Below are 21,685 nucleotides of genomic sequence, written 5' to 3'. Positions count from 1 at the left end.
CACATGGACATTCAAGTGCGCAGACTTGTCACATTTTGTAAACAATATATCATCTTTATACAACAAAACACAAAAAATAAATTAATCACTTTAAAGAAAACTTTATATTCAGTTATAGATTCCCAATCCCTTCCTACTTGACCTTAGGTACTCAGGCCACATACCTTACTTAGAAGAGGGGAGAGGGAGAAAGAAAGAAGACAAAAGGTGAAGAAGAAAAAGAAAACATCTTCTATCTGATTATCTTAGTCTTCTTATCTAATTGACCAAAGCCTATATTAAGTTATATTTATGTATCCATGTATATATCATGTCTACATTCAACCGCCATCCACATTCGCACACACATTCATATCAATCCAGACAACCCAAGTTCAGAATAATACTCCAATAATAATAAATAAAAAAAAAAAACCTAAACCCTCCACATACTCTCTTAACTAGTAGACCATTCTCTGGGATAATGCCCTGTAAGTATATTTGGCAGAACAAAAATGGAGTTACTCAGTGGACCAACTAACTGGATTTGAGTACTGCTCGGAAGTGATTTAATGATAGCCTCCCATTTATGAAAGAAGGCTTGGACCTGGTCATTGTTTAACTTTTTTATGTTATACTGTTCCATAGTAATTTGCATGATAACTGCTTTCTTAAAGTCTAAGGCCTAGATTTAGAGTTGGGCGGTAGCCGTCAAAACCAGCGTTAGAGGCTCCTAACGCTGGTTTTGGGCTACCGCTGGTATTTGGAGTCAGTCAGGAAAGGGTCTAACGCTCACTTTGTAGCCGCGACTTTTCCATACCGCAGATCCCCTTACGTCAATTGTGTATCCTATCTTTTCAATGGGATCTTTCTAATGCCGGTATTTAGAGTCGTGGCTGAAGTGAGCATTAGAAATCTAACGACAAAACTCCAGCCGCAGAAAAAAGTCAGTAGTTAAGAGCTTTCTGGGCTAACGCCGGTTTAGAAAGCTCTTAACTACTGTGCTCTAAAGTACACTAACACCCATAAATTACCTATGTACCCCTAAACCGAGGTCCCCCCACATCGCTGCCACTATATTTTATTTTTTTAACCCCTAATCTTCCGCTCCGTACACTGCCGCCAACTACGTTATCCCTATGTACCCCTAATCTGCTGCCCCTAACACCGCCGACCCCTATATTATATTTATTAAACCCAAATCTGCCCCCCACAACGTCGCCTCCACCTGCCTACACTTATTAACCCCTAATCTGCCGAGCGGACCGCACCGCTACTATAATAAAGTTATTAACCCCTAATGCGCCTCACTCCCGACTCAATAACCCTATAATAAATAGTATTAACCCCTAATCTGCCCTCCCTAACATCACCGACACCTAACTTCAATTATTAACCCCTAATCTGCCGACCGAATCTCGCCGCTACTGTAATAAATGGATTAACCCCTAAAGCTAAGTCTAACCCTAACACTAACACCCCCTAAGTTAAATATAATTTAAATCTAACAAAATAAATTAACTCTTATTAAATAAATTATTCCTATTTAAAGCTAAATACTTACCTGTAAAATAAACCCTAATATAGCTACAATATAAATTATAATTATATTATAGCTATTTTAGGATTTATATTTATTTTACAGGTAACTTTGTATTTATTTTAACCAGGTACAATAGCTATTAAATAGTTAAGAACTATTTAATAACTAAAATAGTTAAAATAATTACAAAATTACCTGTAAAATAAATCCTAACCTAAGTTACAATTAAACCTAACACTACACTATCAATAAATTAATTAAATAAAATGCCTACAATTACCTACAATTAAACCTAACACTACACTATCAATAAATTAATTAAATAAAATACCTACAATTACCTACAATTAAACCTAACACTACACTATCAATAAATTAATTAAATACAATATCTACAAATAAATACAATGAAATAAACTAACTAAAGTACAAAAAATAAAAAAGAACTAAGTTACAAAAAATAAAAAAATATTTACAAACATCAGAAAAATATTACAATTTTAAATTAATTACACCTACTCTAAGCCCCCTAATAAAATAACAAAGCCCCCCAAAATAAAAAAATGCCCTACCCTATTCTAAATTAAAAAAGTTCAAAGCTCTTTTACCTTACCAGCCCTTAAAAGGACCTTTTGTGGGGCATGCCCCAAAGAATTCAGCTCTTTTGCCTGTAAAAAAAAACATACAATACCCCCCCAACATTACAACCCACCACCCACATACCCCTAATCTAACCCAAACCCCCCTTAAATAAACCTAACACTAAGCCCCTGAAGATCTTCCTACCTTATCTTCACCTCGCCGGGTATCACCGATCGGTCCTGGCTCCGAAATCTTCATCCAACTCAAGCGGGGGCTGGAAATCCATAATCCTGCGGCTGAAGAGGTCCAGAAGAGGCTCCAAAGTCTTCATCCTATCCGGGAAGAAGAGGCGATCCAGACCGGCAACCATCTTGATCCAAGTGGCATCTTCTATCTTCATCCGATGAGGAACGGCTCCATCGTGAAGACCTCCAGCGCGGATCAATCTTCTTCCTCCGACGTCCAACTGAAGAATGACGGTTCCTTTAAGGGACGTCATCCAAGATGGCGTCTCTCGAATTCCGATTGGCTGATAGGATTCTATCAGCCAATCGGAATTAAGGTAGGAAAATTCTGATTGGCTGATGGAATCAGCCAATCAGAATCAAGTTCAATCAAGTGGACTGTGATAGTTATCAGCCAATCAGATTCAAGTTCAATCCGATTGGCTGATCCAATCAGCCAATCAGATTGAGCTCGCATTCTATTGGCTGATCGGAACAACCAATAGAATGCGAACTCAATCTGATTGGCTGATCGGATCAGCCAATCGGATTTAACTCGATTCTGATTGGCTGATTCCATCAGCCAATCAGAATTTCCCTACCTTAATTTCGATTGGCTGATAGAATCCTATCAGCCAATCGGAATTTGAGGGACGCCATCTTGGATGACGTCCCTTAAAGGAACCGTCATTCTTCAGTTGGACGTCGGAGGAAGAAGATTGATCCGCGCTGGAGGTCTTCACGATGGAGCCGTTCCTCATCGGATGAAGATAGAAGATGCCGCTTGGATCAAGATGGTTGCCGGTTTGGATCGCCTCTTCTTCCCGGATAGGATGAAGACTTTGGAGCCTCTTCTGGACCTCTTCAGCCGCAGGATTATGGATCGCCAGCCCCCGCTTGGGTTGGATGATTTCGGAGCCAGGACCGATCGGTGATACCCGGCGAGGTGAAGATAAGGTAGGAATATCTTCAGGGGCTTAGTGTTAGGTTTATTTAAGGGGGGTTTGGGTTAGATTAGGGGTATGTGGGTGGTGGGTTGTAATGTTGGGGGGGTATTGTATGGGTTTCTTTACAGGCAAAAGAGCTGAATTTTTTGGGGCATGCCTCACAAAAGGTCCTTTTAAGGGCTGGTAAGGTAAAAGAGCTTTGAACTTTTTTAATTTAGAATAGGGTAGGGCATTTTTTTATTTTGGGGGGCTTTGTTATTTTATTAGGGGGCTTAGAGTAGGTGTAATTAGTTTAAAATTGTTGTAATATTTTTCTGATGTTTGTAAATATTTTTTTATTTTTGTAACTTAGTTCTTTTTTATTTTTTGTACTTTAGTTAGTTTATTTCATTGTATTTATTTGTAGATATTGTATTTAATTAATTTATTGATAGTGTAGTGTTAGGTTTAATTGTAGGTAATTGTAGGTATTTTATTTAATTAATTTATTGATAGTGTAGTGTTAGGTTTAATTGTAACTTAGGTTAGGATTTATTTTACAGGTAATTTTGTAATTATTTTAACTATTTTAGTTATTAAATAGTTCTTAACTATTTAATAGCTATTGTACCTGGTTAAAATAAATACAAAGTTACCTATAAAATAAATATAAATCCTAAAATAGCTATAATATAATTATAATTTATATTGTAGCTATATTAGGGTTTATTTTACAGGTAAGTATTTAGCTTTAAATAGGAATAATTTATTTAATAAGAGTTAATTTATTTCGTTAGATTTAAATTATATTTAACTTAGGGGGGTGTTAGTGTTAGGGTTAGACTTAGCTTTAGGGGTTAATCCATTTATTACAGTAGCGGCGAGATTCGGTCGGCAGATTAGGGGTTAATAATTGAAGTTAGGTGTCGGTGATGTTAGGGAGGGCAGATTAGGGGTTAATACTATTTATTATAGGGTTATTGAGGCGGGAGTGAGGCAGATTAGGGGTTAATAACTTTATTATAGTAGCGGTGCGGTCCGCTCGGCAGATTAGGGGTTAATAGTGTAGTTAGGTTGAGGCGACGTTGAGGGGGGCAGATTAGGGGATAATAAATATAATATAGGGGTCGGCGGTGTTAGGGGCAGCAGATTAGGGGTACATAGCTATAATGTAGGTGGCGGTGGTGTACGGAGCGGCAGATTAGGGGTTAATAATAATATGCAGGGGTCAGCAATAGCGGGGGTGGCAGAATAGGGGTTAATAAGTGTAAGGTTGGGGGTGTTTAGACTCGGGGTACATGTTAGAGTGTTAGGTGCAGACGTAGGAAGTGTTTCCCCATAGAAAACAATGGGGCTGCGTTAGGAGCTGAACGCGGCTTTTTTTGCAGTTGTTAGGTTTTTTTTCAGCTCAAATGGTCCCATTGTTTTCTATGGGGATATCGTGCACGAGCACGTTTTTGAAGCTGGCCGCGTCCGTAAGCACCGCTGGTATCTAGAGTTGCAGTGGCGTTAAATTATGCTCTTCGCTCCCTTTTTGGAGCCTAACGCACTGAAAAACCAGCCATTCTGTGAACTCTAAATACCAGCGGTATTTAAAAGGTGCGTGGGAAAAAAAGCACTCGTAGCTAACGCACCCCTTTGGCCGCAGAACTCTAAATCTAGGCGTCTGAATTTTAACTCCTGCGCAGCCTTCCAATTTTTCAGAATAATATTACGGGCTAGCATCAATAATGTATTGACAAGCTTATACTCCCTACCACCCGTCGACCGCGTAGTGAGGAACACGACATCTTGCGGACCTATACTTATTCCAGTGTGAACTATCCGCCTAATCCAGTAGGATATCTTATTCCAAAGAAGCCACAAGTAAATTTTAGGTTCATTTGTTTTAATATTATCAGAATCACTGTCAGATGTGTCACAGTCATGCTCTGTATCACTAAATGACACCTGTTTATTTTTCTTGGCTTTCCTATTTCTACCCTTCTTATTATCTGATCTAAATTGGGAAGAATACTTGGTCCATCTATAAACATTGTTGGATTCATTGTCCATTTTATCCCTGCTGATTTTTTGTAATTTGAAAGCTTAAAGTTCTTTTTGAAAGTTCAACATATTTTGCTTTAATTGCTTGTCATAAGATTTAAACTCCACATCTGACTGAAAGGTTTTGAGATCCTGTTGTAACTCTTGTATTTGGTGTATAATTACTATTCTCTGTTCCCTCTTATATTCATCAAGTATATCCATTAAGGTCTGTGAGCATTTTGTAAGTTCTGCATTCCATTTAGTTATAAAGTCAGCACATGTTACATGGAATGATGGAAATGTCCTTATCCTCAGTCCCCTTGGGATATACTCCTTCTGTTGGTAGATCAGAAATGTCTTAATGTCTAGCTCCAATTTTATGTCCCTTTTTCTCAAATTATCCATATGGATAAAGAGATTGTCAAGATTGTTGTCTGCATCTTTAATAGGGTCTTGTGTTCTTGTACATCCTCTACGGTAAGTTTGAGTGTTTTAGTGAGATCTTCAAATATGAAATCACTTTCATCTGCATCATCTATTTCCGTATCCATGTTAAGAGAATGTGCAATAAAAGATAGGTGTTATTTTAAAAATGTATGAATGGTGTCACTTTTTGTATAGTAGTGCCAAAAATGTAGTCGTCCAAAGGATTAGCTTTGAGAAAGTTATATCCTGCCTCTTCAGTCAGTTTAAGCCTGTATAACGCCCATGGAAACCCACACGTTTAAAGCAAATTAGCCTGAGAGAGCGAGCCACTTACCCAACAGGAACAAACAGCAACGATAAGCTGGTAGGATGTTCCAGCTCCATTCTCTCCGTGGCGTGTCTTCGCAACTCACTGATAACTTCCAGTCAATGGGACCCAGGTAAATGGGACCCTGAGAGTTAGCCAGTTGCATCATTTTAGACATAGCTGCTGAAAGAGACCTTCAAAAAAGCGCTCTCATCCTAAATTTTGTGGTCATGTGATATGGTTCATAAATAAATATATTTAAAAAAAACAACAAGTGAGAGTGCTTTTTTGCTTAGTAGAGGGAGCACTCGTAGATGACTGTAGTTATATAAGATGGCGGGTATGGAGGTAGCCATATGTATACCAAATAGCGACTGGCCCAGTAGCCAATTAGAAAAAATGTGTGTATATATGTATTTGCAGGCATATACAGTATACACATATAAACACATAAATACATATGTACACACGAGAAGAGAAGAAGAGAAGAGGCGCCAAATAGTGTGTACCGTTATGCTGCAAGAGGCCAAACCCCATATACCAAATCCTACTTACAAGATATTCAGCACTTGAGAAGTGCCACAAAAGCCTTCTGAACAATTAGCAGCCGTCCAGCTAGCTGTATTGGCAAATGTAACCTCCAATTGCGGGCTGTAAGTGAGACAGGAAGACACAGAAGCGCCACAATAGTGTGTATCAGTGAGTAAAGTAGCTTGTGCGCAAAATATGAAATATACTCACAAGATATAGAGCACTTGATAAGTGCCACAAAGACCTCCTGGACAATTTGCAGCTGTCCAGATCACTGTATCCTAAAGCAATCCTCTGCAATCTCCGAATCAGATGTACGTGGTGTCCCAGAATGTGTCCCAGGAACTCACTCAACAAAGCGGCAGATTAATGAGATAGATAGAAAGCTAAAAAGCTGTGTTAACTATATAAAAAATGTTTATTAAAAACAAATATTCTCACAACGCGTTTCCCGGTTCCTAAGACCGTTTCATCAGGTGTAATTGTAATAGAAAATAACACAGCTTATAAAGCCCAAGTCGGCGTCTAGCTCGACATAGAGCGCATGCGTGAACAACCTTAACCAAAACCAACCAATCAGGACCACTCGACAAACCGGCATGTTGCCAATTGGTTGCAAAACAGGGGGTTTGGTGCGCCCGGCCTTACATACCATTCAATTAGCGTTAACGCAAAAGAACTATATATCAAGTCGTCTGCGTATCACACTCTTGCTGTCAAGGTATTTTAACGCCCTTGTATACAAACTGTCATACATTGATAGATCGGCTTGCCATTAAACAATGCCAAACATTGTCAGCCCATTATGGTTGAAACGGATAATACATAATGCTTAGAATAACTATAAAGTATTACTATTAATAAAATTTAGATAGCGGTCCCGTCGATATCCCTGATTGGAAATCTGTTAGTTGTTCACACATTTACATGATATGGACCTAAAAACAATTTTAATTTCAATTTTAAAATAACAACTATAAAAAACAACAATAGATTGTACACACACACACATATATATATATATATAAATATTTGCGTTGGAGCCCTTTGGAATTAAGTAAATGAAAACATGTAAAAGCATATTTATGCAATATTCATAGTTAACAAAAGATTTTAACTATGTATTTGCTGTAAATATTTCACATTCCAATGTTCTGCACATAGGGGAATATGTTCTAAGTATTTATATTACTATAAATATATCTGTATATATTAATACCTATATATAATGATGTATAGATATAGGTATAGCGCTGCGGAATCTGTTGGCGCTCTACAAATACCTGATAATAAATAATAAATAAATAGGTATAGATATATATTGTACATAAAATAACCATCAGATATTATGTAGAAATATTTATTTAAGAATAAATAGAACATATTCTTCTATGTGAAGAACATTGGAATGTGAAATATTCATATTTTGATGTCGGGTTAGTGCACATGAGAATATGCAATCAGGGCTTGCGTGAGACTGCTATGGGAAATAAGTGAACGCGATATTCTAACTCCGGCTTTTTGTGCTCATCAGGTTAATGCATGAGCGAAAACAGTTTACTTTAAACTCATATTATGAGTACAACCCGACACGTGCAAAAAACTTACTTCTAGCGCAATTAACACTCGGGCGGGATCGTTAATTAGCGCTCCACTTGTAATCTGGCTCTGTATCTTTTAAACTTGTTTAGCTGATGGATTTGATGGTCATTTACTTGTGACATAGTTTTAGGATCAAATGTGATTGGCTAAACACAAGTTTAAGTAGTCATTGAAGTGGTATTTAGTTATGCCTGAAGAAACGGCCGGAGGGCCGAGAAACACGTAGAGCATTTGCACATAGTTGTGCTTTTATTTTTATCACTTTAAGAGGAGGAGGGAGTTCCGGTATCCTGAGGCAGGGTGGCCAGTGAGCTGGGGTGCTGGAATACCTCAGCCTGTTTCCAACAGCACAACTAGGTGCTGCAACTTTTGTGAGTACCCTGCAAGGTTATATTGGCTCATTATTTGACTGGTACAGTATCTATAGATTTCTCCTGATCTGACTTTATAGAAGTGGGACTTTAAAAAGAGCATGGATGATTTCATTGTTATTATATTGGAGAGTAAATTCTATTGGACATTTTTCACTGGTGAGGTAGTGATTGATCGCTACTATTTGGATAATTTGTTATATTTTTATTTCACTTTGTATCATTTATTATTATTTGTTGCTTTCGGATGCCACCTAGGTCTAAAATTGGTTATTTGTAGACATTGTTTTGTGTGCGGACAAATCTGCAGCACTAAATAGCAGCAGTCTTGCAAAAATGTTATACATTTGGAAGAACACTAGATGGCATGTATTGCGCTAGACATGTGCACGCTACCTACAGAGGTATGATCTTCAACACAGAATACCATAAGAGCAAAGTATATTTGATATTAGAAGACAATTGGATTGTTTTAATTATATGCTCTGTTTGAATTTTTTTTTTTGTTTCATGTCCCTTTAAGTAAGATAATTTTAGTGGAAATGTCTGTAGCAAACTTTATATATTTAAAACTTTCAATGCTGTTTTATTTTTTTACAAAACTTTTTATAAATCTAACACCTTACACTCTGCTGCTCCTAGAAAGCAAGTACTGTAAGTGCATCCACAGTTCATTGTATTATGTAAATAAAATGCTAACTTGGAGGCAAGTCAGGTGCTTAAACTGCTAATTAAAAGTTCGTTATTTTCATACCATGAGGCCTATTTAACAAAGGTCTTGCAGACCTGATCCGACAGTGCGGATCAGGTCCGCAAGACCTTGCTGAATGCGGAGAGCTATATGCCGCCCCCTGCAGACTCATGGCCAATCAGCCGCCAGCAGGGGGGGTATCAATCAACCCGATTGTACTTGATCGGGTTGAATTGTGGAGATTCCTGTCCGCCTGCTCAGAGCAGGCGAACAGGGTTATGGAGCAGCGGTCTTTAGAGCGCTGCTTCATAACTGCTGTTTCTGGCAAGTCTGAAGACTTGCCAGAAACACGGGCCCACAAGCTCCATACAGAGTTTGATAAATGGGCCTCTATATGTGGAAGTATAGTTCAAGTTTTAGGAAGAAACTAAAGTATCTCTCATAACCACTTTAAAGGGACTCTATACCCAAACATTTTCTTTCTTGATTAAAGGGACATAATACTCAGATGCTAAATCACTTGAAACTGATGCAGTATAACTGTAAAAAGCTGACAGGAAAATATCACCTGGGCATCTCTATGTAAAAAAGGAAGATATTTTACCTCACAATCTCCTCAGCTCAGCAGAGTAAGTTCTGTGTAAAAAGTTATACACAACTGCTCCCAGCTGCTGGTAAAAATAAAAAAAATGAAGAAATGAACAGCAGCCAATCAGCATCAGCAGTGCTGAGGTCATGAACTCTTACTGTGATCTCATGAGATTTGACTTAACTCTCATGAGATTTCATAGTAAGCTTCCTTTACCTGATTGGTGAAAAAATATGAGAGTTCATGAGGCTCATCCTTTCAGCTGTCCCAGGACAGACACACTAAAATGCTGCTTAGAAATCCTTTACAATGGGAGGTGGCTACTGAGGAACTTTTGAGGTAAAATATCTTTCTTTTTTACATAGAGATGTTCAGGAGATATTTTCTAGTCAGTTTTTTACAGCTATACTGCATCACTTTCATGTGTTTAAACATTTGGGTATTATGGCCCTTTAAGGTAGAGAATACAATTTTAAACATCATTCCAATTTACTTCTATTACCTAATTTGCTTCATTCTTTAGATATACTTTAATGAAGAAATAGCAATGCACACGGTGAACCAATCACAGGAAGCATCTATGTGCAGCTACCAATCAGCAGCTACTAAGCATATCTAGATATGCTTTTCAGCAAAGAATATCAAGAGAATGAAGCAAATTAGATAATAGAAGTAAATTAGAAAGTTGTTTATAATTTTATGCTCTTTCAATATCATGAAATAAAAAATTGGGGTTTCATGTCCTTTTAATGATTGCATGTAGCGCAGTATGTGTAATTATAGAAAACCTAGGACATATATTTAGTGCAGGGCTTAACATATCAAGGAATCTAAAACTTCTATAATTCTCTTTTTGCCATTGTTATTATTATTTTATAACTGTTTTATGCAGAAGAGTTTGTTTAGAGGGATATGAAACTCAAACATGTATTGCGCTAGACATGTGTAGCGTGCACATGTCTAGCGCAATACATGCCATCTAGTGTTCTTCCAAATGTATAACATTTTTGCAAGACTGCTGCTATTTAGTGCTGCAGATTTGTCCGCACACAAAACAATGTCTACAAATAACCAATTTTAGACCTAGGTGGCATCCGAAAGCAACAAATAATAATAAATGATACAAAGTGAAATAAAAATATAACAAATTATCCAAATAGTAGCGATCAATCACTACCTCACCAGTGAAAAATGTCCAATAGAATTTACTCTCCAATATAATAACAATGAAATCATCCATGCTCTTTTTAAAGTCCCACTTCTATAAAGTCAGATCAGGAGAAATCTATAGATACTGTACCAGTCAAATAATGAGCCAATATAACCTTGCAGGGTACTCACAAAAGTTGCAGCACCTAGTTGTGCTGTTGGAAACAGGCTGAGGTATTCCAGCACCCCAGCTCACTGGCCACCCTGCCTTGTTTGAAATTGCATGTTCAATCTAGAATTTGGGGTTTCATATCCCTTTAAGATGTAAGCGCCAAGTAATGGCATGAAATGTACGTAAGACGTACTGTGGAACTCCGCGTTGTATATCAAAATAAAAAAGCCCCCCCAAAATAAAAAAACCCTAGCCTAAACTAAACTACCAATAGCCCTTATAAGGGCCTTTTGCGGGGCATTTCCCCAAAGAAATCAGCTCTTTTACCTGTAAAAAAAAAAATACAAACAACCCCCCCAACAGTAAAACCTACCACCAACACAACCAACCCCCCAAATAAAATCCTATCTAAAAAACCTAAGCTCCCCATTGCCATGAAAAGGGCATTTAGCTCTTTTTCTTTGCCCAAACCCCTAATCTAAAAATAAAACCCACCCAATAAACCCTTTAAAAAACCTATCACTAGCCACCGAAGATCCACTTACAGTTTTTGAAGACCGGACATCCGTCCTCATCAACCCGGGAGAAGTCTTCATCTTAGCGGGCAGAAGTCCTCAATGAAGCCAGGAGAAGTCTTCATCCAAGCGGCAAGAAGTCGTCCTCCAGGCGGGCAGAAGTCTTCATCCAGACGGCATCTTCTATCTTCATCCTTCCGATGCGGAGCGGCTCCATCTTCAAGACATCCGGCGTGGAGCATCCTCTTCATATGGTTCCAGCCGTACACTGAAGGTTCCTTTAAATGACGTCATCCAAGATGGCGTCCCTTGAATTCCGATTGGCTGATAGAATGAGCCTCATTCTTATGCCATCAGACACGGCATGGGAATTAGCGCAGCGAAGGGGATAAGTAGCGCAGCAAATCTAAATATATACATATATATACATATATATTTACGTGTTAATATGTGTATATACACATATTAACACATCAATATATGTATGCATATACATATATATTTCTAGGAATAACACAGTCCACATGGACCGCTATGTAAAGGTACTTTTCAGTGCCGTTTTTTTCTAACACCCCACACCCGCCAACGCCAACTTTAACCACTAAAAACTGCTTAGTGCAGTTTTGTTTAGTTTTTTTATTTTTTAAATGATGCATTTTTTTTATTTTAAAAAGGGACCTCACACGTTATTTTGGGGCAGTTGGGGGACATCTAAAAAATTAACCAAAGGTCTTACCTTGTAATGGCTGGTTATTTATCACACGACTTTGCCCATTTACAGGTACGTGATAAATCAGTGCTCCACTTGTAATCTAGCCCTGATTTATTTGTGTGTGCAACCAAAAGTTAGCAATAAAAATTGACATTAGCCTTTACACAGTCCATATGAAAAGTAATTACCTTATCCTCCTTATTATGTTATGCAATATCAATTTAAATTGCTTAAGGAAATTTTGCTTCTTACAACAACCCCATTTCTTTCAGCTGAGCAACTTTTCCATACATCCTTTATTCTTGGTAAATGTTTTCCCTGTAATGTTGTTTGAATGAATTTATTCCATAGAGTTATTTGGGTTTCAGGTTGTTTTGATTGTGAAGTATGCGGCTCTGCACATAGTCATGTGTTACAGCATACTGTATATACACATTGCCGCTCCATTCTCATTTATACCAGATCTGTTTTCCCAGCAGTAAAACTGGCGGCAACTAAAAAAGAAAAGTATCGTTTTTTTTGGTTACAAAAGCTTTTTTTTTTCTTTCTTTTTACAATAAAACCAACAATTTTTCTAAGGCTTTGGCAGGAAACTAAATCTGCTGCTTTTACTGGAGAGTTTATTTTCCAGGACTCGGAGTGTTGGAAATAATAATGTTTTTAACTCCTACAACCCAAAAGGCTGATGTGAAGAGCACTGTTAAGTTATTCCGGTCAATTACAGAAGTTCTTGTGATTCCTACTGATTATTTAATTGCCTCTGATCTCCTTAGGCATATATGGGAAACTCTGTACTACGCTGCTCTGTATTACTGCGGTGTGGATGTGAATTCAAACACACATCCTATGTTAAAGGGACATTTGATATTTAAGGGCATATAAGTGCAAAAAGAAAATGTGTTACAACATTCAATAATTGCACTCTTGTTTGTATATATCTATGTGTTAAACCCCTGCAAAGTGGAGAAACACATAGTTAAAGTCAGCACTAGAACAGCGATGCACTACTGGGTACTTGCCGAACACATCTGGTGAGCCAATGACAAGCATGGGTAGCCACTAATCATCAACTAGCTCTCAGTAGTGCATTCTTTGGAGCTGACTTTAACTATGTGTTTAACCAATCCCTCAGATTTTATTTCTTTTCAATATCAGAAAAATGGGAACGAATGTTTTTGTTTTTCATTGACAATCTTTCCGAGACAAACACAGACGAGATGTATTACTGCCAAGAGATTCCATTTTCTCACAACAGCTTCCTGAAATACCAACAATAATGCTGCTTACCGAAACCCAAAGTGGGTCAATGTTTGTGTTTTGCAATTGTGTAGAATGATGTTTATTATGTGTTAATCATTCTCAATGTATATGGGCAGGGTGAGTATTCTGTGCATGTTTGCTCAATTATTTTTTACTTTTTTTCTAAAATCTAGAAGAACAATTCAGGAAATTAATTTCCTTAAGAAGAATGTTGCCTTATCTCATCTTCTATAACAGGATTTTAACAGTTCATACAGTGCCTTAAAGGGACATTCTAGTCATTTTTAGATCAGTATCTGTACATAGTCTTCTTCATAGTAATGTCTATTACATGCAGTTATATGATAATTGGTGTATACTTTCCCTTTAACTCTCACACCAGTAACAATTTTCAATATATATCTAAATGGACAGTAAAGTAAAAATGTAACTTTTATGATTCAGATAATAATGTTAAACCTCAATAAAAATATTAATAAAAACTAAAAAAATAAAAAGATCTAAATTGAGAAACGGCATGTGCAAAACGCATATTCTACATTCCTATGTTCTTCACATAGAAAAAATGTACTTTTATTAAATATATATATCTGATACAAAAAAAATATGTAAACACATAAAACATATATATATATATATATATATATATATATATATATATATATATATATATATATACACATATACACACACATGTATCTCTATGTTAAAGCTCTTTGCAGCCTTTTTTTCCTAACACCTGAGACCTCATATCTTTGAGCTGCGATAAACCCCTTATCACTTGCACGTAACAGTTAGCGCGTCACTCGTAATCTTTCCCTGAGTGGGGTGACAAAAAGCAAAATAATTAGTAACTGCCAGTGGAGGCTCCTCCATAGGGATGGTAGGGACAATGCTCCATCTAATTTTTTGGGCAAAAAATACAAATAAAATGCCATTGATCTATATATACTGTATAAAAGAAGAAGTCCTGACTGAATGAATGACTGACTCTTCAACGCCCAGCTCAAACCGTTTAACCTAGGGACATAAAATTTGGAAGGTACGTTGTTTTTATGACGTAGGCACCCACTAAGGAAGGATTTTTGGAAACTACATCCCTAAGGGGTGAAAAAGGGGGGTGAACCTTTTTATGAAGATACCTATATATTTAAAAAAAACGATGATGTTACAGACGTGGAAATTGGTATTTAGATTCTCCTTGAAAAATAAAGAAACACGTGTTTTACCAGTTCCCCAAAATCCACTTAAGGGGGGTCAAAAGGAGGGGGTGCTGATTTATGAGGATACCTATATCTCAAAAACCGACAATGTTACAGATGTGAAAATTGGTATTTAGATTCTCCTTGAAAAATAAAGAAACACGTGTTTTATCATTTCCCAAACATCCACTTAAGGTGATTTATGAGGATACCTATATCTAAAAAACCGACAATGTTACAGATGTGAAAATTGGTATTTAGATTCTCCTTGAATAATAAAGAAACACGTGTTTTACCATTTCTGCCAAATCCATTTAAGGGGGGTCAAAAGAGGCAGGGCTGATTTATGAGGATACCTATATCTCAAAAACCGACGAAGTTACAAACGTGAAAATTGGTATTTAGATTTTTCTTGAAAAATAAAGAAACACATGTTTTAACATTTCCCGAAAATCCACTTAAGGGGGGTAAAAAGGGGGGTGATTTATGAGGATACCTATATCTCAAAAAACAAAGATGAAGAAACACGTGTTTTACCCTTTCCCAAACATCCACTTAAGGTGATTTATGAGGATACCTATATCTAAAAAAACAAAGATGTTACTGATGTGAAAATTGATATTTACATTCTCCTTTAAAAATATAGAAAGACGTGTTTTACCATTTCCCAAACATCCACTTAAGGGGGGTCAAAAGGGGGGGGTGATTTATGAGGACACCTATATCTCAAAAACCAAAGATGTTACAGACATGAAAATTGGTATTTAGATTACGAGAAATACAGAGAATGAATACTCAAGAAGTTCACGTCAGCTAGTGTGCAACCCGAACGGGAACACATGTGAGGGCACATGTCGTTGTTAGTGGTCGGGTTTTTTGCTGTTTTTTACAAATCACAAAATCCACACAAGCAAAGCTGCGGGGAACAGCTAGTATATCATATATACATAGTTACCCACCGGGGGGGGGCAGGGCTTTATTTGGAGAGGTGGGCTCTAATGCCCCACTATCTTCAAAAGTCACCAGCCGCTACTGGTAACTGCACATTGAATTTAATTTTACAGCATACCTCCTAGCATTTTCCAGGGGTAGAGGATGTTTTCTGGGCTGATTAGGCTGTTGAAGGTGTTGAGGAAGGCTGTGGGAGGAATCTGGGCTGTCTCAGTTTCACTTTATAAACTGAAACATTTGCACTGAAGAAAAGGTGAGGTAGGGACAGACTGACAGAGCTCCCAAAACAGTGATAATTCTGCAGTACAGTTGGTGACTTTTTTACAGCTTAATGGAACATTTTATGATGAATTTAATTTGGAGTTTAATATTCCTTTAAAGGGACATTGTACACTAGATTTGTCTTTGCATAAATGTTTTATAGACCATCCATTTATAAAGCCTATCTTGGAGTGTTCTTGTAGCAATGTATAGTTTTGCTTATTTTTTTATAACATTGTGCCGATTTTCAAACTCCTAAACAATGCACAAAGTATCAGATGTAGACTCTAATCTACAGATTCCTGCTTGCTCCTGGGATGAGGGTCTGCTGTTCTAAGCAGGAAGTGCTTCAAAACCACAAGTTACTTATTATCGCTTAATAAGACACAAGAGATAGGGTGCGCTAAAGGAAGCTGCTAAAGGAGGTACTACTAAAAGGGGTTAAAATATGCAAAAATCTCAGAATGCAAAAACTGTAATATTGTAATATATATAACACTGTAATAAAATATATATATAACACATAAAAATATACACTGACCACCAGTGGTACTAAATTCTTACTGAGATATCGTTGTTAGTGGTCGGGTTTTTTGCTGTTTTTTACAAATCACAAAATCCACACAAGCAAAGCTGCGGGGAACAGCTAGTATATCATATATACATAGTTACCCACCGGGGGGGGGGGGGGGGGCAGGGCTTTATTTGGAGAGGTGGGCTCTAATGCCCCACTATCTTCAAAAGTCACCAGCCGCTACTGGTAACTGCACATTGAATTTAATTTTACAGCATACCTCCTAGCATTTTCCAGGGGTAGAGGATGTTTTCTGGGCTGATTAGGCTGTTGAAGGTGTTGAGGAAGGCTGTGGGAGGAATCTGGGCTGTCTCAGTTTCACTTTATAAACTGGGACATTTGCACTGAAGAAAAGGTGAGGTAGGGACAGACTGACAGAGCTCCCAAAACAGTGATAATTCTGCAGTACAGTTGGTGACTTTTTTACAGCTTAATGGAGCATTTTATGATGAATTTAATTTGGAGTTTAATATTCCTTTAAAGGGACATTGTACACTAGATTTGTCTTTGCATAAATGTTTTATAGACCATCCATTTATAAAGCCTATCTTGGAGTGTTCTTGTAGCAATGTATAGTTTTGCTTATTTTTTTATAACATTGTGCCGATTTTCAAACTCCTAAACAATGCACAAAGTATCAGATGTAGACTCTAATCTACAGATTCCTGCTTGCTCCTGGGATGATAAGACACAAGAGATAGGGTGCGCTAAAGGAAGCTGCTAAAGGAGGTAGGACTAAAAGGGGTTAAAATATGCAAAAATCTCAGAATGCAAAAACTGTAATATTGTAATATATATAACACTGTAATAAAATATATATATAACGCATAAAAATATACACTGACCACCAGTGGTACTAAATTGTTACTGAGATATCGGGGCACATGGAGCTTGATGCCCCGTGTTTCTGGCGAGTCATCAGACTCGCCAGAAACAGCAGTTATGAAGCAGCGGTCACAAAGACCGCTGCTCCATAACCTGTCCGCCTGCTCTAAGCAGACGGACAGACATCGCCAGAAATCAACCCGATCGAGTACGATCGGGTTGATTGACACCCCCTGCTGGCGGCCTATTGGCCACGAGTCTGCAGGGGGCGGCGTTGCACCAGCAGCTCTTGTGAGCTGCTGGTGCAATGCTGAATACGGCGAGCAATACGCTGTGTCAGATCAGGTCCGCCAGACCTTGTTAAATAGGGGCCATAATCTCTAAATGATGTTCATCAGAATCTTTTTGATGAAGTAAAAAATTGCAAGGTAAATGTATAACAAGGTTATGGTTCAGAAACCTGATGTTCTTTAACTTGTTAGATAGGAGAAATATATTGTCCTATATTATCTCTTCTTAGCACATACTTTAATTCAGTATTTTATTTAATTAATGTATTATGTGCATGTGTAAGACAGAGTATTACATTGTCAGGGATATGAAACCATAAAAAATATTTTGTGATTCAGACAGAACAGACCATTTAAAAAAAGTTTCCAGTTTACTTCTATTATCAAACTTGCTTTGTTCCCATGATATTCTGTGTTGAAGAAATACCTAGGTACGCATCTGGATCACTACATAGCAGGACATAGTGCTGCCCTCTAGTGCTCTTGCAAATCGATAACATTCTTGCAAAACTGCTGCCATATAGTGCTCCAGAAATGGGCTGGTTCCTAAGCTTACGCCCCTGCTTTTAAACAAAAGATACTAAGAGAACAAAGAAAAAATTATAATATAAGTAAATTAGAAAGTATTTGTATTTTTTTAATACAGAAACTGGAACTTTATTAATTTAGAAATTCAGTAAAAAAAAATATCCATTTGTTTCATTTATATTCAATATAGCATGGCCATAAAAAATAATAAAATATTATTAGAATTTATTAGAATAAATCAAAGCAAGTTTCATTTCCATTAAAAAAAACTAAATTATTCCATGATAACAGGTAATAAAAATAATAAACCAAACTCAAAGCATCTTTTAAGAAAATTTTTAAAAAATAACAAAAACACAAGAACAGTAAATATAACAATATAATACAAAAATCACACAGATACTATGGGGTAGATTTAACATAGTGCGAACGGACATGATTCGATGTAGCGTATCATGTCCGCTGCACATCGATAAATGCCGACAGCATACACTGTCGGCATTTATCATTGCACCAGCAATTCTTGTGAACTACTGGTGCCATGCCGCCCCCTGCAGATTTGCGGCCAATCAGCCACTAGCAGGGGGTGTCAATCAACCCGATCGTATTCGAGAAGAGAATATTGAGAGTGAAAGGGAGCAAACAGAATAATGGTCTATCTTAAGGCGATAGTGCATCTCTCAGGCTACAAAAGTATAAAGGTTGAGAGGTGGGCTGAATATAGTAGCATAACTTAAGTTACATAAGCTATAAATTATAAGGGGGCAGTGGTATCATTATGCCAAGGTAATAGTAATGAGAAAAGCCTCATTCCTCCAAAAGCTCCAATACTTAGACATAGTTGAGCACTAGTGATGAGTTTTTAACATAAAACCCCCCAACATTATTAACACTCGAACAAGTAGCCCACCAGTAATCCATAAGTATTAGTGCACAAATGGGGAAGCTTAAATTATAATGTTTTAATGGCTGCAAACCATATATAATATGTTTATGTCTAAACCAGCAGGTCTCTATCAGATTCTCACCACCAGTGGAATATAACAGGTAAAGCTAGTACTGACTCCAAGGGGAAAGAGTTAAACAAGGCATGTATATAACATAAAGAAACCCATGTTAGCAGTATCCCAATACTCATCAAGACCACATCCTTATAGAAAATAGGAGATAACATAGGCACGATAACTTGTAAGCTAATCAAGGTGGGCCTGTATGTACAACATGACCTCAGTAATGTGGTAAAGTGATCTAAATGTAAGTAAATTACGGTAGGATGCTATAGTACTGATGGAGGGTTACGAACCTATTATTATGAGAATAGCAATTTAAACGAAAGGAGTCCCCTGCCCCGGCCGTAGACAGGTGATCCCATATATGTTTATCCAAACTAATCTATAATGCCTAACTCCCACCCTTTTATTATGTACAATGCCTATTCTAGCAGAATACAACGTTACAGGAATCTTTACAACATAAAAGATAATGACTGTTAACCATTTAACATCTTCTTATGTGCACTATAAGGTATCTCAGACCCAAGTATACTAGCTGATAACTACGCTATAACAATTATAGATAGTAACCTCAACATATATAGCTGTTTTATACCATACTTGTGAACTGTTATATAACCATCTGCAGAGCCTTGGTTTATCCGATATAGATTGTATTTCTAGCTATATTGGTATAAAGTAGATGGATAAGTTGGCTAACATGTATCCCAAAGATGACGATTAAAATAATAGTATAGCCACAGAGGTGGAGAGACAAGGAATCTTCAGAATTGCCTCTCGGACTGGGACTGGAAGACCTCCTCTGGATCCCAGTTCATAGGGTGAAGGATTTGGGGTTCGGTAATCTCATCATAAAGGACAACTTGAAAATGTGGCATACTATTAGGCACCTTTCAGAATTAGCACCACACCCATCTCCAGCACACTCCATACCTAGTTTACTGGTAGCTCTTCCGGACATGCACTCTTTACAATGGAAGGACTGGAACATTCAATGTGTTACTCAGCTTTACCTTTCTGGGACGCTTACTCCTCCACAAAAACTAGATTCCCTACTACAAGATCCGCCCCCATGGGCAAGGTTTGAATACACTAGGCTCTATAACTTCTTACTTTCTTGGGGCTTTCCTAAAACGGACGACAGACCCCTGACTGCTTGGGAAACATTTTTAGAAATTAAAAACAAGACTTCCTAAGACCATATCTACACATTATAATCTAATTCAGAAATCAGCAAACTCTGACAGAATTTGGCAACTCAAAGCCTGGGAATATGACTTGTCCATAAGCATTTCTGACGATGACTTACATAAAGCCATAACATTGACTAAGAAAACTTTACACTGTGCGAACTCCATTGAATCCCAAATGAAGATCCTCCTCAGATGGTATTACACGCCAGCTAGATTATCCCAGATATTTCCTCTGTCTTCTCCCCTATGCTGGCGTGGATGTGGCGAGAGAGGCACTGACATACATGTCTGGTGGAGCTGCCCAGCCTTAACGCCATGTTGGAATAAGGTGTTCGACTTGTGTAAAGAAATGGACTTGCCACTGTCACCTAAACCAGAGATAACTCTCCTCCATATATTCCCAAAATCCACCTCCTCTGTGAATTCTAAACTAGCCATCTTCCTATTCGCTGCCATGAAACTCACTATAGCGAGGGCTTGGAAACAGATATCACCCCCTGATATACCAGAGGTAGTTCACAATCTTAAATATTTTGCTGAAATGGAAAAAAGTATTTACTCAAGACTTGACAGAGAGGATCTATACTGGGTCATATGGGACCCATGGTTCCATCAGCAGGAACACTTAAGGTAAACAAGCTGTAACTAATTCTAGATACTAATTAACCCTCAATCCCTTTATTCTGGTCCCTTTCAATTACCCTTCCTTCTCCATGTCAGGACGTACTCCTCCCCCCTCCCTCCCCCCCCAATTCTTGCCCCGCCTGGATAATCTACTACAAGTTGATTTCGCTAATAGAGGTTTGCATGATATTTACTATGATCTACAAACTGACTCTTATATTTATCATTATATATATGCTCCCTCAAAGGTTTTATAACTTATCTATCTTGAACTAGTTTAATAATTTGATTCATGCTCTACTATAAGCAATTTGTTTATCCGTCAAGAAACGTCTCAGAGGTCAAGTATGAAGGTCATACTAGTTAACATATAATTTGCATACCAGAAATGCAAACAAACAGCTCGGGCTGTGCAATTCAGTATGAGGATCAAAAGCACAAAATGATGTTAAGTAAGCAGCACAATGTATCTATGTGTGCTAGCTAAAACAATGTATCGCTTTATCCAATTGTGAAACAATTATGGTAAACCTGTGTTGAACTGTGGCAATTGAATACAAGAACCGTTAACCCCTTACTTTCGCAAGACTCATCTTTGTAAACAAAACATAAGCCAT

The sequence above is a fragment of the Bombina bombina genome, chromosome 1 (genome assembly GCF_027579735.1).
Source record: "Bombina bombina isolate aBomBom1 chromosome 1, aBomBom1.pri, whole genome shotgun sequence".
NCBI lineage: Eukaryota > Metazoa > Chordata > Amphibia > Anura > Bombinatoridae > Bombina > Bombina bombina.
The sequence above is the reverse complement of the archived record's forward strand: the minus strand, read 5'-3'. Positions refer to the sequence as shown.